The following is a 14,493-nucleotide window of genomic DNA, read 5'->3' as shown; positions in this document are numbered from 1 at the left end:
GGGTTGATTGTATAATATATCAGAAAACCTGGGTTTGAGAAGTAACTCTTTTCTCAACTGTGACTTCCAGTCAATATGCACCCTGGGAGGCAGCAGGTGAAGGCTGAAGTCCCTGGGGTTTCTGCCATCTATTCCTGTGGGAAATCTAGATTGAGTTCCTCCTCCTGGCTTTGTCCTGGCCCAGCCTCAGCTATCGCAGGCACCTGAAGAGTGGTCAGCAAATGAGTGATTTTTCTCTTTTTCTCTACTTCTTCCAAGCTAATAAGCAAATAATTTAAAAATGTTTAAATTTACTTGTGATAAAATTGCTATAATGTGTGCTAAGTATAGTTCACTTTCTAGGGGTAATAGAATTCTTTCCTGATATGTTTAATATATAGCATCATTTCATTGCGTGGTATAATACCACCTCTCCACATAATTGGTAGTATAACAGATGAATGTGAAAAATCACTGGAATTGAAAATAAAATATTCAATCAGATTTTGTAAAGCTGCTTGGTTATAATATTGAAAAAATACTATTTTATTCATTATAACATTAAAATCCAAGTTTTATAAAGTTTTCACTTTAATTAAAATTATATTTTGTTTCCAATGGCTTCTAACACAGCCTTATTTAGGAGACCAACTATCTGGATATAGGATCTTTCACATTTTCATAATGATTGTATGTGAAAAAAACTGACTGAAATATCTGTACAGAGTTGCAGCTTAGATTTAGGTGAACTTTGAGAAAGCTCTTTCTAATGGGCTTAACTTCAAAAATTCAGTGACGGGTTATTGCTCTTGATAGCAGTACCACTTCCTGAAACATATTATGAAAATAATCTGAATCCAAAGAAAAAGAAGGAACATTTGTGGACAGCTAATGGGTTTTAAAATGCTCATCATATCCATCTGCTGAGAAATCCAATAGGCAACATTAAGCATCATGAAAATGCTCTTAGAGAGCACATTTTCATTATTTTTAAGCCTCTCTCAGTGAATTGAGATTCCTCACTCAGACAACCGCAGAGGAAAACCTCAACCCTGTTGGGTAATTGTAATGTAGAAACCTAGAGTAAATAGATTCAGCAACAGCAATTGGAAGATGATACAATGGTAACACTGGAAAAGGTTGCCTTGCAGAGTTCAATAGCAGTAATGAGGGAAGTAAGTTGGGATGAGGACAACATTCTCAAAAGTTACTTGACAATTTCCAGTTAACAGCTATAGTTTGCTCCTGTGAGCCACTGTTGTGATATGTTTTCATGAGTGAAAAATCAGTCTTCCAAGACTTTTCCAAGGAAAAGTCTTCTCTATACATGTTGAATCATAATCCAATGCTATAGGAGAAAGAATGTTTCATAGAAACCTTTCCCAGTAAGTATTTGTGTTAAATAGCTCTGGGCTATTACAAAGAAATATCCAAGGTAAGCCTCTTGGATATTTATTTCAGTTTATAGCTTTTGAGGTTCCTAGCCCAAGATCAGGCAAAGCCCATTAGTCCATTTGGCTAGTGATGGCAAAAGCAGAGTGTGTGCAGGGTTAGTATCACATAAAAAGCCAGGAAGCAATGACATTGGGTAATTCCAACTAAACTTTTACATCTAATCCTCTGCAGAGAGGTGTTGTATATGGGCATATCCCCAGTGATCTGAAGGCCTTTTGAATGTCGCAGCTGGAGTAAGTTTCCCCCTTTTTAGTAGGAGAGACTTATGATATTGGACTTGAAACATTTGTATGAGTTTGGAAGACATCTCTTATTCAAACCACAGCAGTCACCTTTACTGGGGTAAAGACATTCATTATCCTGGTGACAAATTAGTAACCTTCAAAAAAAATCACCAGACCTAGATTGTTATCCTGATGAAGTCTACCAGTTAAAAAATGATAACAATTTCCCATGATCCACTTCACAAAACAGAAGGGAACACTTCTTAACTAATCTTTCAGGTGAGTATTATTCAAAAGTTATAATTATCCAACACAAATAAAGGATTTATAAGATTGGGAAATCACACATCAATACATGTTATAAATGTAGATGCCAAGATTGTAAATAAGATACCAACAAACAATTCAAAAATTTATGAAAATAACTATACACCACCAAATACACATGACCATGTCATATTGACTCCAGGTGTTGAAGATCAATTCAACACTGAAAACTTAATCCATACAACCCAGTACATCAACAAACTAAGCAGGCCCGGCAGCATGGCCTAGTGGCTAAAACCCTCGCCTTGAACGCCCCGGGATCCCATATGGGCGCCGGTTCTAATCCTGGCAGTTCCACTTTCCATCCAGCTCCCTGCCTGTGGCCTGGGAAAGCAGTCGAGGACGGCCCAAAGCTTTGGGACCCTGCACCGCGTGGGAGACCCGGAACAGGTTCCTGGTTCCCGGCTTTGGGTTGGCACAGCACTGACTGTTGCGGTCACTTGGAGAGTGAATCATCGGATGGAAGGTCTTCCTCTCTGTCTCTCCTCCTCTCTGTATATCTGACTTTGTAATAAAATAAATAAATCTTAAAAAAAAAGCTAAGCAAAATTCATAACAATAATGCAATCATGTCAGTTAATAGAGAAAAGATATTTGACAAAAATGCATCACCAGTTTACTATAAATAATTCAGCAAACTTGGAATATGAAGGAGCTTCCTCAAGTTGGAGTAGAAATGCCACCAAAACAAAAGCAAAAATAAAATTGAATGGTAACATCACACTTTATAGTAAGAAAATGGATGCTCTTCTTAAGATTGGGAACATAGCTATTTGAAAGTACACAAATTGGGCCCGGTGGCATGGTCTAGCAGCTAAAGTCCTCACCTTGAACGCACCCCAGGATCCCATATGGGCGCCGGTTCTAATCCCGGCTGCTCCACTTCCCATCCAGCTCCCTGCTTGTGGCCTGGGAAAGCAGTCCAGGACGGCCCAATGCATTGTGACCCTGCACCCGCGTGGGAGACCCAGAAGAGGTTCCTGGTTCCTGGCTTTGGATCGGCACGCACCGGCCATTGAGGCTCACTTGGGGAGTGAATCATCAGATGGAAGATCTTCCTCTCTGTCTCTCCTCCTCTCTGTATATCCGCCTTTCCAATAAAAATAAATTAAAAAATCTAAAAAAAAAAAAGTACACAAATTTTTAGGCCAGAAATTTCAGTGTTGACAAATATATAAAAAATTCCTAGTAATCAAAGCCACATCTAAATCTAAGAATAACAGGTTGCAGGATATAAAGTCAATATCCTAAAATCAATTGCTTCTCTAACAACCATGAATTATCATTGGAATTTAAAATTAAAATTAAACTTAGAAATAAAAAGAAATGTACAATAGGATTAAAATTATATTACTTTGGTATAAATCTAATAAAATGTACTAGATTATATGTAGAAACATAACTTGGTAAGCGAAATAAAAGATCCAAATCAATGGTGAGATAGTTCATTTTTGTAGATTACAAGACTTTATATTGCTGAGTGTCTATCTTTCTAAGTTGAATTATGGATTCAATACAATCAGAATTCCAGCAAATTTGAATTTATTGACCAAGAGAAGCTGAAGTTTAAACATAAAAATAAAAGGAGTACCATAACAACACAATACCCAAAATTACAAATTTGGAAGATTCTTCAAAACCTGAAGTAGTGGAAAGTTCAACATAACGGATTATGAATTCTATAAATATAAGAAAAAAACAATAAATATCATTGAAACTTGAGAAAATTTACTCAAAAGATTTTTTTTTTTAAATTTAGCTTCTCTGGCCTGATAAACATCCTTTTGCCTGGAAAACATAAGAGAAAAGTAACAGCTTATATTATGTCAAGAAATTACATGCATATTTCTAAAAGCCATAGAATAAATTTTTATCTTTTTCCAAAATAATTTTACTCTACTGCAGAAAATCTTCACAGTAAAGCATGGCATTACTACCAAAGATTCTATGTGTCTAGAATTTTGCTATTTTAAAATGTATTTATTTATTTACTTATTTATTATGAAAGAATGTGTGTGTGTTAGAGAGAATGTGTGAGTAGCAATCACAGAATGTGCTGTCATTAGCAGATGGTTCATTCTGCAAATAGCTGGAAGCTGAGAACTCAGTCCAGGTCTCCCTTGTGGGTTGCAGGGGTTTATCAACTTGAATTCTCACTTGTCCCTTTCAGGGTTCACATTAGCATGAAGCTAAAATTTGCAATGGAGTTAGTGTCTAAACCCATCATTCTCTCTCTTTAAAGACAGAGACAGAGGCAGAGGCAGAAGTAGAGGTAGATATCTATTGTGAAACATTTGCTTCTATAAAGCATTTTAAGAGTGACAACAAATGTATGTTGTGTTGATTTTGTTGAAAGAGATAAACTTGAATTCTATAGATGGCTTGGAATGATAATTGAATGGATAGCTTATAGAAAAAGGCATGGTACTTTCTGAAGTCTGAGAATTCAGGAAGAAATTTTAGTTGTTGATTTGCTTTCTTGATGTGTCACCAGACAAACAAATACTACTGAGAGGATGTTGGTGATTCAGAGAAATAAGCATTTGACTATGTCTTTGTGATATTGAGGAATTTCAAGGGCATGTCAAAAAATTCATAGAAAATCTTTTGTTGCAGTTTTTTTCACTTGCTCTCTTATGGTTTGAATACCACTATTCATTTGAAATCATCTTCAATTTGTAACACACTAGAAAACCACTCTGATTAGCAGGAACTACCCAGTTTGTGCTAGGACGTTTTTGGAAAGGAAGCGAAGTAGAACGCCAAAAGATATTGACAACCTGAGTCTTTGGTGAGAACAGATTCAACAATCTCCTGGAGTAGATTTGCATATTGTCTTGCTTTTCTCATATTATGTGTTCTAATTTTCTAACATTCTCTCAGCACTGGCATGCATTATACTCTTCTCTGTACTTCCTTTCTCCACCTAAGTACTATTTTAAGTATTCTTTGTAAATTTGAAGTTTATATGGCTACTGAGAAAGGGCTGATGTGGTAAGTTGGAGGATGTTTAGAAAAGGACTTCGGACTCAACCATTTATTTTTTTAACCTGATTGATGTTGTCCTGATTCATTGTGCATACTGGGATTCTGAATAAACTTTGAAGGATGAGTTGATCTGAACAACAACAACAAAAAAAAATGTTTGAAAATCTTTGGGCAGCCTCTGCTTTTCCTGGTTTCTCTTTTCTTACATTTATTTTCCATTAGTCCCATGTGACTAAATCAAATCTTGTAGCCACTGATATGACCTCATAGATTTTATTTCAAGATTTTTACCGTAAAAGTCTTTTTCGTTTTTGTTTCAGTAATACTGTCCACTATCTCATGTTTTAATATTTTTAAAAGCACATTTTGTAGAAAGCATTGTCATTTTCTTCATTGAGCATGTGATTTCATTGTTCTTCAATTCTGTTCTTTAGCTTAATACTCTAATTGCAGAGGGCATACAAAGGGCAAACCTTGGATGTGTCGAAAGTGCTAATGATGTATCAGATGGCCTATGTGTGTGTGCAATTGTGTTTTCTAAATTTGAGTCATAACTTTAATATATGAGTCAGTGGATTTGACACCTCTTCCCTCCTAGTGCATTCTATTTTTTTAAAGTGAAAAATACGTACCAAAAATTCACTTAGCAAGGTTAAAATAATGATATTGCAGGAACTTTAAAAGGAGAGATTTTTTTTTATCATCCAAAAGCTTGCCAAGAAGATGGATGACAATGAAGACATTTGTTGAAGACATTTGTGCTTGGGTTGAAATCTGCCCTAACCTCTTGACTCCCAATTTCTGCTTAAGAAACTGAGAGAGAGCAGTTAATGGTTCCAGAGGCTGGAATTCTACCTCCCAATACAAATGTCCATGATTCAGTTTCCCACTTCCTGTTTTGGTCCCTTCCTATGTATTTAGGGAATGAATCAGCAAATGTGATCTCTCTGTCCCTCTCTCTCAAAAAAAGTTCCACTGATACATTAAAATGATTAATGGGATGGTAGAACTATAAACTATGTTTCATTCTTTCCTAAATGTGTCAACAGTTTCATTATATTCTTTTTAATTATAAAGCTTGCTAATAAACAAATTGAGAGTTTTCAATGAGGGAAAATGTAGGAAAATGACCATAGGCAATTTTTTATACACTAAGTGTTGTAAATGGGATTCCTTCTTCTACACAGTAGGGATAGAATTATCTTTAGAGAAAAGATGTCTACAGTCCCTAGGAGATCATTTAATAAAGCATGTTACAGGAATCAAATATGTTAAAACAATTACTCATGATAGTTTCTTCATTCCTTATTATTATTATGCAACTTGGGGGATTGTTGTCCCATGGTTCCAGTGGATTTCAAGCATTCGTGGAGTTTTAATCGCATGATTTCTTTTATGCATCTGTGTTTAAAGTTTCCTAAAAACATTTCATGTATTTATGAAATTATGAAAGGAATTTATGACTTTTGGAAAAAAATATCACCACTTGAGTACTTGATTAGTTAATGTATACAATTATCAATGACGTACAAATCTTAACCATCCTGGTCTCTTTTATGGGTGGCAGGGCTGCAAGTCTTTGGGCTACCTCCTGTTGCTTTCCCAGGTGCATTTGCATGGAACCGGATCAGAAGCACACCAGGAAGAACTCATTTGATATGAGATGCTGATATCACCAATAGTGTTTTAACCCAGTGCACCATATGCTAGCACTTCTATTCTCCTAAATGCTTTTTATTTCTAGGCTTCAGATCAGCTTCTGACTTCAGATCCTCTCAACTCTGGCCATTGAGCTCACTTGGGGAGTGAGTTAGCAGCTGGAAGATCTGTCTGTTTGTCTCTGCTCTTCTCTGTGTATAGGGCTTTCCAATATAAATAAAATAAATCTTTAAAATAAAAAAGAAAATTTGATGAACTAGTTATCTTGCATCCAATAAAAATGTAAGTCAAAATTTGGGGAGAAGAAAATCTGCTTAATTTTGACCAGTGTGTTTTCTTTCATTGCTTGAGACTTTTAAGTTGGTGTCATTTTGAATAAAAGTAGCAGATAATGGTGAAATCTTTTTATGTCATAAGTAGCTGGCACTTTTTTGTGTCATTGACATTCTGTGAGAAATTGGAAGGCATTATATATTAGAAGTTTGGTGTGTGTGCACACTTCTCTACAGGGAAAATAGTATTTATCATTTCAGTAACAGAAAAGCAAGAGAAAGAGAGAGAGAGAGGAGAGAGAAAAGAGAGAGAGAGGAGAGAGAGAGAGGAGAGAGAGAGAGAGAAACAGTTCCAGATTGCTTTTGTAGCTCATTAATGGTGTTAGAGTCTAAATCTCTTGATCCCTGGGACTGCTTCTCTTAACAAGACAGCTTTCAATCTCCTGCTATTGGCTTTGTACCAGAAAGTAGTACCTACAGATCCAGGCATTACCCTTATATGACAATTCCAGAAACTAAAGGAAGTGGACAGGCAGGGAGTTCTCGTGCAGTTATTGTGTGGTTCTCTCCTTTAAGCAAGGAGGAAAATCATTTGTAAAAGCCACCAGCTAGCCAACTAACTTTAGTCCTAAAGCCTAAAGTTTTATTTACATATTTGCATCCAGACAATTCTTGGCAAAGTGAAATGGGATTAATAGGATTAATTTAGAACATTTGTAACTTAGCTCCTAAAGTTGCTCAAGTGATACAGTCTTATCAGAGTAAAAGCACTAATATTGTATTGGTAAGGAACAGTTCCTGTCACAAGCAGAGCTGTGGCTATCTGCCACTCACCAATGCAAATACAAGTTCTCACATGAATAATTCAACACCGCGTTATATAACATGGGTAAAATACCAGATGTGGATCAATGGAAGTAAATTAAAAAGAAAACAAACAAAACCCCAACAATCTAACATTTCTTTATATTTTTAGTGCACAGAAATACTAGTTCATTAAGTGTATCTTTAGGAATTTATTTTTTTACACGTAATAGTTGGACACATTTAAGGACTACAATGTGATTTTTAAATTTCACATATACAATGTGTTCTTTTTACTTCTATCTAGTCAGATTTCTTTTTACATTGGTTGATTTTTCCATTTCTTCTTCCTCTTCTTCTCTTTCTTCTTCTTTTTCTTCTTCATCTTCATCTTCTTCTTTTTTTCCTCCTCTTCTTTTATGATATAGTTTCACATGTTCTTGTCCTGACCTACTCCCCATTCCTTTCTCCACACACACCGATTTCTCCTATGTTATTACAACAGTATAGTTCTCCAAAAACAGTCATAAGTCTATCATTGTGGGCATGGACAATGGTAGAAAGTCCAGCATTCTATTCTAAAAATAAATTTAACAGTTTCATTGGGGATCCATCCTTGATCTGGAAGTAGAGACGCATAATGCATTGTGACCTCATATCTTCATTACAGTTACTACACATTCCCTTAAATGAAAAACTACAAAACAAAATCAATAACAGGAAGAAAAATAGAAATTTATAATGCCATGAAGTTAAATAACATGCTGCTGAATGACTAATGTTACTGAAGAAATGAAAAAGAAAATCAAGAACCTTCTTGAAGAAAATCATGCTACTCTATGACTTATGAGTCAGTGAAGAATTTAATATGAAAAAAGAACCATTTTAGGGCCTGGTGGCGTGGCCTAGCGGCTAAAGTCCTCGCCTTGAACGCCCCGGGATCCCATATGGGCGCCAGTTCTAATCCCGGCTGCTCCACTTCCCATCCAGCTCCCTGCTTGTGGCCTGGGAAAGCAGTCCAGGACGGCCCAATGCTTTGGGACCCTGCACCCGCGTGGGAGACCTGGAAGAGGTTCCTGGCTCCTGGCTTTGGATTGGCACAGCACTGGCCATTGGGGCTTACTTGGGGAGTGAATCATCGGATGGAAGATCTTCCTCTTTGTCTCTCCTCCTCTCTGTATATCTGACTTTGTAACAAAATAAACAAATCTTTTAAAAAAAAAGAAACATTTTGAAGCAATGAAACTAAAAACAAAAACATTGAAATACATGGGATATAGTTTCATCTGATCATTACTGGTGAGATGTAGCTCCTATAGGCAACACACAAATGAGTTTTGTTTCTTGATCTAGTCTACTAATCTATGATGTTTGATTGGTAGGTTTAAGTGATTTACATTGAGGGTTATTGTGAGTAGGTGGTAATTTGATACTGTCATTTTAGCAATGTGTTGTTCATTGATTTAGTCTTCTGGATTTTTTTTAATTAAATCAGATCCTTTATTGCAGATACACTTTTCATTTTACTCATATGTGACTTTGCCGGTATTTTTTCCAGTTAGCATGTGACAGACTTAAAATATTTACCTAATTCAGACCAGCAGTTGACAGTTTTCCCTTTTAATAACTGGTTGCTAGAAGTGCACTTTGAGTTAGTCAACATCCATTAAGCTGTAAGTCTATCTTGGCCTCAAAACATGACCACACACACTGATCAGCTTAATCTAAGATTTACCTCAAACTCTTGAACGCGACTGCTGAACTCCCCATCAAATCTGAAGACATTGCTTCTTTCTTGTTATTTTAATTGGATGTTCTTCACATTTGCCTTTGGTTTTGCTAGGTGCTATTCCTTTTCTCTGTCAAGAGAACATCTTTAAGTATCATTTGTAGGGCAGATCTGGAAGAGGCATATTCTTTGAGCTTTTTTTTTTTTTTTACTGTGGACGAATTTAAATTCATTTTCAAAGACAAAAGAAAGCTTTGCCAAGTACATTATTCTGGGAGGACAAATTTTTTACTCTTAGAATCTGAAATATGTTGCTGATTTCTAGCCTATAGAGTTTCCTGTGAGAGGTCAACTATAAGTCTGATTGTCATTCCTCTGAGTGTCAATTCCCCTTTTTACTTGCACATTTAAGGATATTTCCCTTATGTTCAACTGAAGAGAGCTTGATTATCATGTATTGTGCTAAAGGGCCCTTTTGGTCAACCCTGTTGGGAGTTCTGTAACCCTCCAGGATGTTGTTTCCCAATTCTTTCTCCAGATTAGGGTGTTTTTCTTTATTATCTCATTTAATACATTTTTTTAAACCCAGACTCTCTTTCTGTGCCTTCTGGAACTCCTATCACTCTTATATTTGACCTTTTAATAATGTCACTTAATTCTTGAATACTTTTTCTTAGTTTGACTCAGCTTCTTTTCCAGTTTTTTTATTGTTTCCCAAATTTGACAAGAAATATCTTTCAATTCTGAGACTCTTTCTGCTGTCTCACTCATTCTATTATGGAGACTTTCCATTAAATTTTAATTTGCTCTATTGTGCTTTTCATTGCTAATAATTCTGCTTGATACTGTCTCAGTGTTGCTCTTTCCTGTGTAACATATTTCTTAAATTCCTTGAACTTGCATGTGCTTCTCATTGTTGATAAGAAGCTTTATAATGAGTTTTCTGACTTCTGTATCCCCCATTTCCCTTATGTATTCCTCAGTTAACTCTGAGGTTGGCAAAAACTTTTGCTCCTCTGTCTCTTTTTTGCCACTTGGTCGTTGTGCATTTGGATAATAGATTCTTCTGAGGTCAGGTTTCTAATAGGTCTATATTTTGATTTTACTTACTGTATTTGGTACCTGGTTCTTTGTTTGCAGTCACTTGTGCCACTCTCTCCAGGGATTTTCAGATACAGTCTCTTGTGTTAGGCTTCAAACATGATCTCTAAAGCCCCTGCTCCTGCCTCACTACTCCACCTTCTGTATTACTGTGCTGTGGCTGCACCATATCTATACATTCTTTCTCCCACTTGTGGTTCTAGCAGTTCCTAGGATTAGGAAGACACTAGGTATCCTAAGTTACTAGGCTATTGGTGGTGCTGTTCTTGCCTGAAGCTGCTGGCTGTTATGTCTGTGGGCCACCCAGATCTATTTTGACCTGCAGGATGCCAAAATCAGTATTATATTTCCTGTGGGACTAGTACAATGCACTGAGCCAGAAGTGAGTTAACTCCCAGCTCAGTGCATGCACAGGTCACTGTTATCCCTGAAGTCTCATAGCCTTTGCCACACTGTACAAAATGGTGCCTGGTATGCCACTGGTGGATTTCTTGATCTGTTGGCCATTATGTCTGGGGGCTACCTGGACCTATTTTGGGTGGAACCTGTAGGATGCCATGTCAGTTTGTTGCACTTAACCAGAAATGAGTTCACTCCCAGCTTAGTGCATGCTCAGTCTTGTCCCATAGCCTTTTCTTCCCTATACAAATGGTACCCAATGAGGCTCTAGTGGGGATAGCACAGTGAGATCCACCTATTTCTGTACCACCTGCTTTGGATATGCTGCTCTGTCTCTGCTTGTTGAACCAAACAAATCAGCAGGATGAACAATTCTCCATGTGGGTTCACCTCCTGAGCTCCCAGCAAACTCCCCTTCTCACCCTCTGCTGTTAAAGCTCCGGCTATTGGTGGAGCTCAGTTCACCACTCACTGACTGCCACTGGGATGTCTGGTCACTGCACAACTGCATCATTGTTTCTGCTGCTTTCCAATATCCATCCAGTATCTAGGTACCCCCTCTTCTGTCTGCCTGTCCTCCCCTATTTCCTGGAATGTGCCCTCTCTGCTACACCCTGGCTAATGATTCTCTGTCTCTTTAAACATATCCTTACCCTATTCTGCCACCTTGATTATCCATATATACAATGTATAATGACTGAGTTTAATTAGCATATCATTTAAATATTTATATTTTAATGGAAGGTTTATAGATGAGCTCACATATTAGAATGCTAGCTTGTTGCAGCCAAATAGGTAGATTTCAATCAGGGTAATATTTAAATTAATATTTTCAATCTTAACACAATCCTATGAAGAGATAAAAGAAGGAACATCAAAAGATGTGTTCAAGTTCATCCTCACTATGCAAAAATAATTAAAGCATATGTGCTTCTGATAATAGTCCATCTTATAGCCACAATGGCCAAGTTATTTATTAAAGTAAGGTAATACTGTGAAATACATGAAATAATCCCAAATGCAGCACCGAATTCCAATGTGTTATGAAAAAATCAACAAGTTAAGATGGAGATTATATGATAGTTTCTATTCTGGCACAGACATATCTGAGTTAATCTTTTCCCCAAATATTTATTTCATTTGCTAGGATAGCTTTCCTGATGTTTTAAATTTTACATTTGGTTAAATGCTTTTGTGATTAGACAAGAGCATTGGAAGATACTGATGAAGCAACACAACTGTGCAACACTTGGAATATGAATAAGCCTTTGATATGTGGATCATAAGAGAAGATTTATATCTGTGTGGAATTGAAATCATCTGTTTAAACAGTGTGCAGCAAAGTCTGAGGCGTATGTTGGATCTACTGTCACAACTTGTCACAACTTGCAAGTTTGTCAGCATCCTATGGCCTACTAGGAGGGCAGACTTGCGTTGTTTCAACACATGGCTATAACTGAATCAGATTGTTCTCCTGAAAGAGATTTGGATCTTGAATAAAGGAAGCTCAGACAAAAGATAAGACAATAATCTGGAGATACAGATTCGTTGTGAGTATTACAAGTGGAAGGAAGATAGCACTTGGAATCAACTGATGGATATAGGGATCATAGCAGCCCTTTCTTGCAGAGGTGACTCTGACTGACATTAACCCATTCAGATTAGTTGCTAGTTCTGACACTGCATTTCCAACAAGATCTCACATGTTGTTTAAGTTAATGGTCATTGGACTACACTTTGAGTTGCAAGACTTCAGGCAGGCCATGGTCCACCAGGTTCTACTCCCTTCACATCAGTTTCTTGCCTCTCTCTCTATCAATCCTTATTCATTTATGATACTTCCCTGGCTTGCAAACTTTGCTGGACTGATTCCTCTTTGTGGACCTCCTTTAATCTCTTTAACTCTCCTGGGGCTCACACCTCTCTGGATTCTCAGGTGAATGACACCACCAGCCACTCAGACACAGAGTCACTTCAAAGTGCAGAAAATCACACACCACATCTCTAATGATTCTTGATGTTTTTCCTGCTCTCAATATTTTGTAGCTCTAAACTCTCAATATTCTAACTTCTACTGCCTCCAATCGGGTGCTCACTATCACCTACCCTTTAGGAATTTGTAACTGGCCTCCAGTCTTAAGCTTTTGTGGCTTCCAATCCCTTCCTTGAAGCAGCACCAGAATAATACATATTTTTTAAAAAAAATTTATTTAATTTTTAAATTAATCTCATTTCCCTTGATACCATTTTACAGGTATAGCAAACATTTCTCCCTCTCAATTTACCCCCCCACTACTGTTTCATCCAATACTATTACAATAGTACCGTTCTTCAGCAACAGTCACAAGTCCAACATCCTGTTATTTAAATGTATCCTGGCATTGTGGGTATAGACAATGGTATTCTATTGTCACGATATATTTAGCAGTTTTCATTGGGATTCCTCTTCCTATTCAGGAGTAGAGATGCATACTGTAAGTGAAATAAGTCAATCCTAAAAGGACAAATATCGTATAGTCTCTCTGATATAAAGCAACCTACATGCAAAATATGGAATGATTTTTTTTAAGAACCAACTTCAGTCTTACATATTTTTGTTATCCTACACGATCTGCAAGACCAAAGAGAAAGTCTTTAACAATCTTGCTTTTACTTACCTATTCAACCACTCACCTCTTGGCTTTATGCTCTAAGAGGATGATAAATGATCACTCTTTCCCTCCCTCCATCCTTTGCTTGAGTTATTTCTTTTCTCCCAAATGCCTTTCCACCACTGTTTGACTCCTGAAAGCACACCTCTCAATAGTCTCAACAACAGCGAAGCACTATTTATTGAAAGCAGAGTGATTATGATAATTGGGACCTTACTTTGGTCTTTAGTAGAAATTAACCAGTAACTTCCCTGGGTCTGTGCTTAGAATTTCCTAATGAGGGCAATAAACAACTTAACCAATATTAACTTTAATTTGGATAAGTTTTCAGCTTTAGTGAACAAGTGAGTAATTTTGTTTTGTTTCATTTTCTTTAGCCACAACAGGATATTTGTATCCGGAAGGATTTCTTCTTGGACCACCGGCTTGTCTGGAAGCATTTGTTGAGCATACTCAGGATGAATCAGACTATCAAGGATCTATGTTTACAAATGAAAACAAGATTACGTTAGTATTGCAGTTGGGAGAGTGAGGCAATTGGTTGAAACATGGACATAGTTAAACACCAGAATCTGCAACCAAAAATGCTATAGAACCTCTATCTCTAACAACATTTTAAAGATGTGTGGATTGCCGTTTGGCAAATTATTCCAGCATGCCATGGCTTAGTTTTTTTTTTTCTGTGTGATGGGGAGAATAAAGGAGTTGCTACAGAAGTTGTGAGAATTCAGTTAGGTGATAAACACAAAGCATGTAAGTAAAGACAGGATTATTGTGCTCATTCAATAAGTGTAACTAGTCAGTATCCACTAATTACTGTAAAAATCTTCATGACTCTGTAATAGAGTTCTAAGAAAGCAGAAAGCAGTATTTGCTGTTTTATTACTGTAACTCAATTAAAAATT

This window comes from Ochotona princeps, chromosome 9 (assembly GCF_030435755.1).
Source record: "Ochotona princeps isolate mOchPri1 chromosome 9, mOchPri1.hap1, whole genome shotgun sequence".
Taxonomy (NCBI): Eukaryota; Metazoa; Chordata; class Mammalia; order Lagomorpha; family Ochotonidae; genus Ochotona; species Ochotona princeps.
This window is presented reverse-complemented; position numbering follows the sequence as displayed.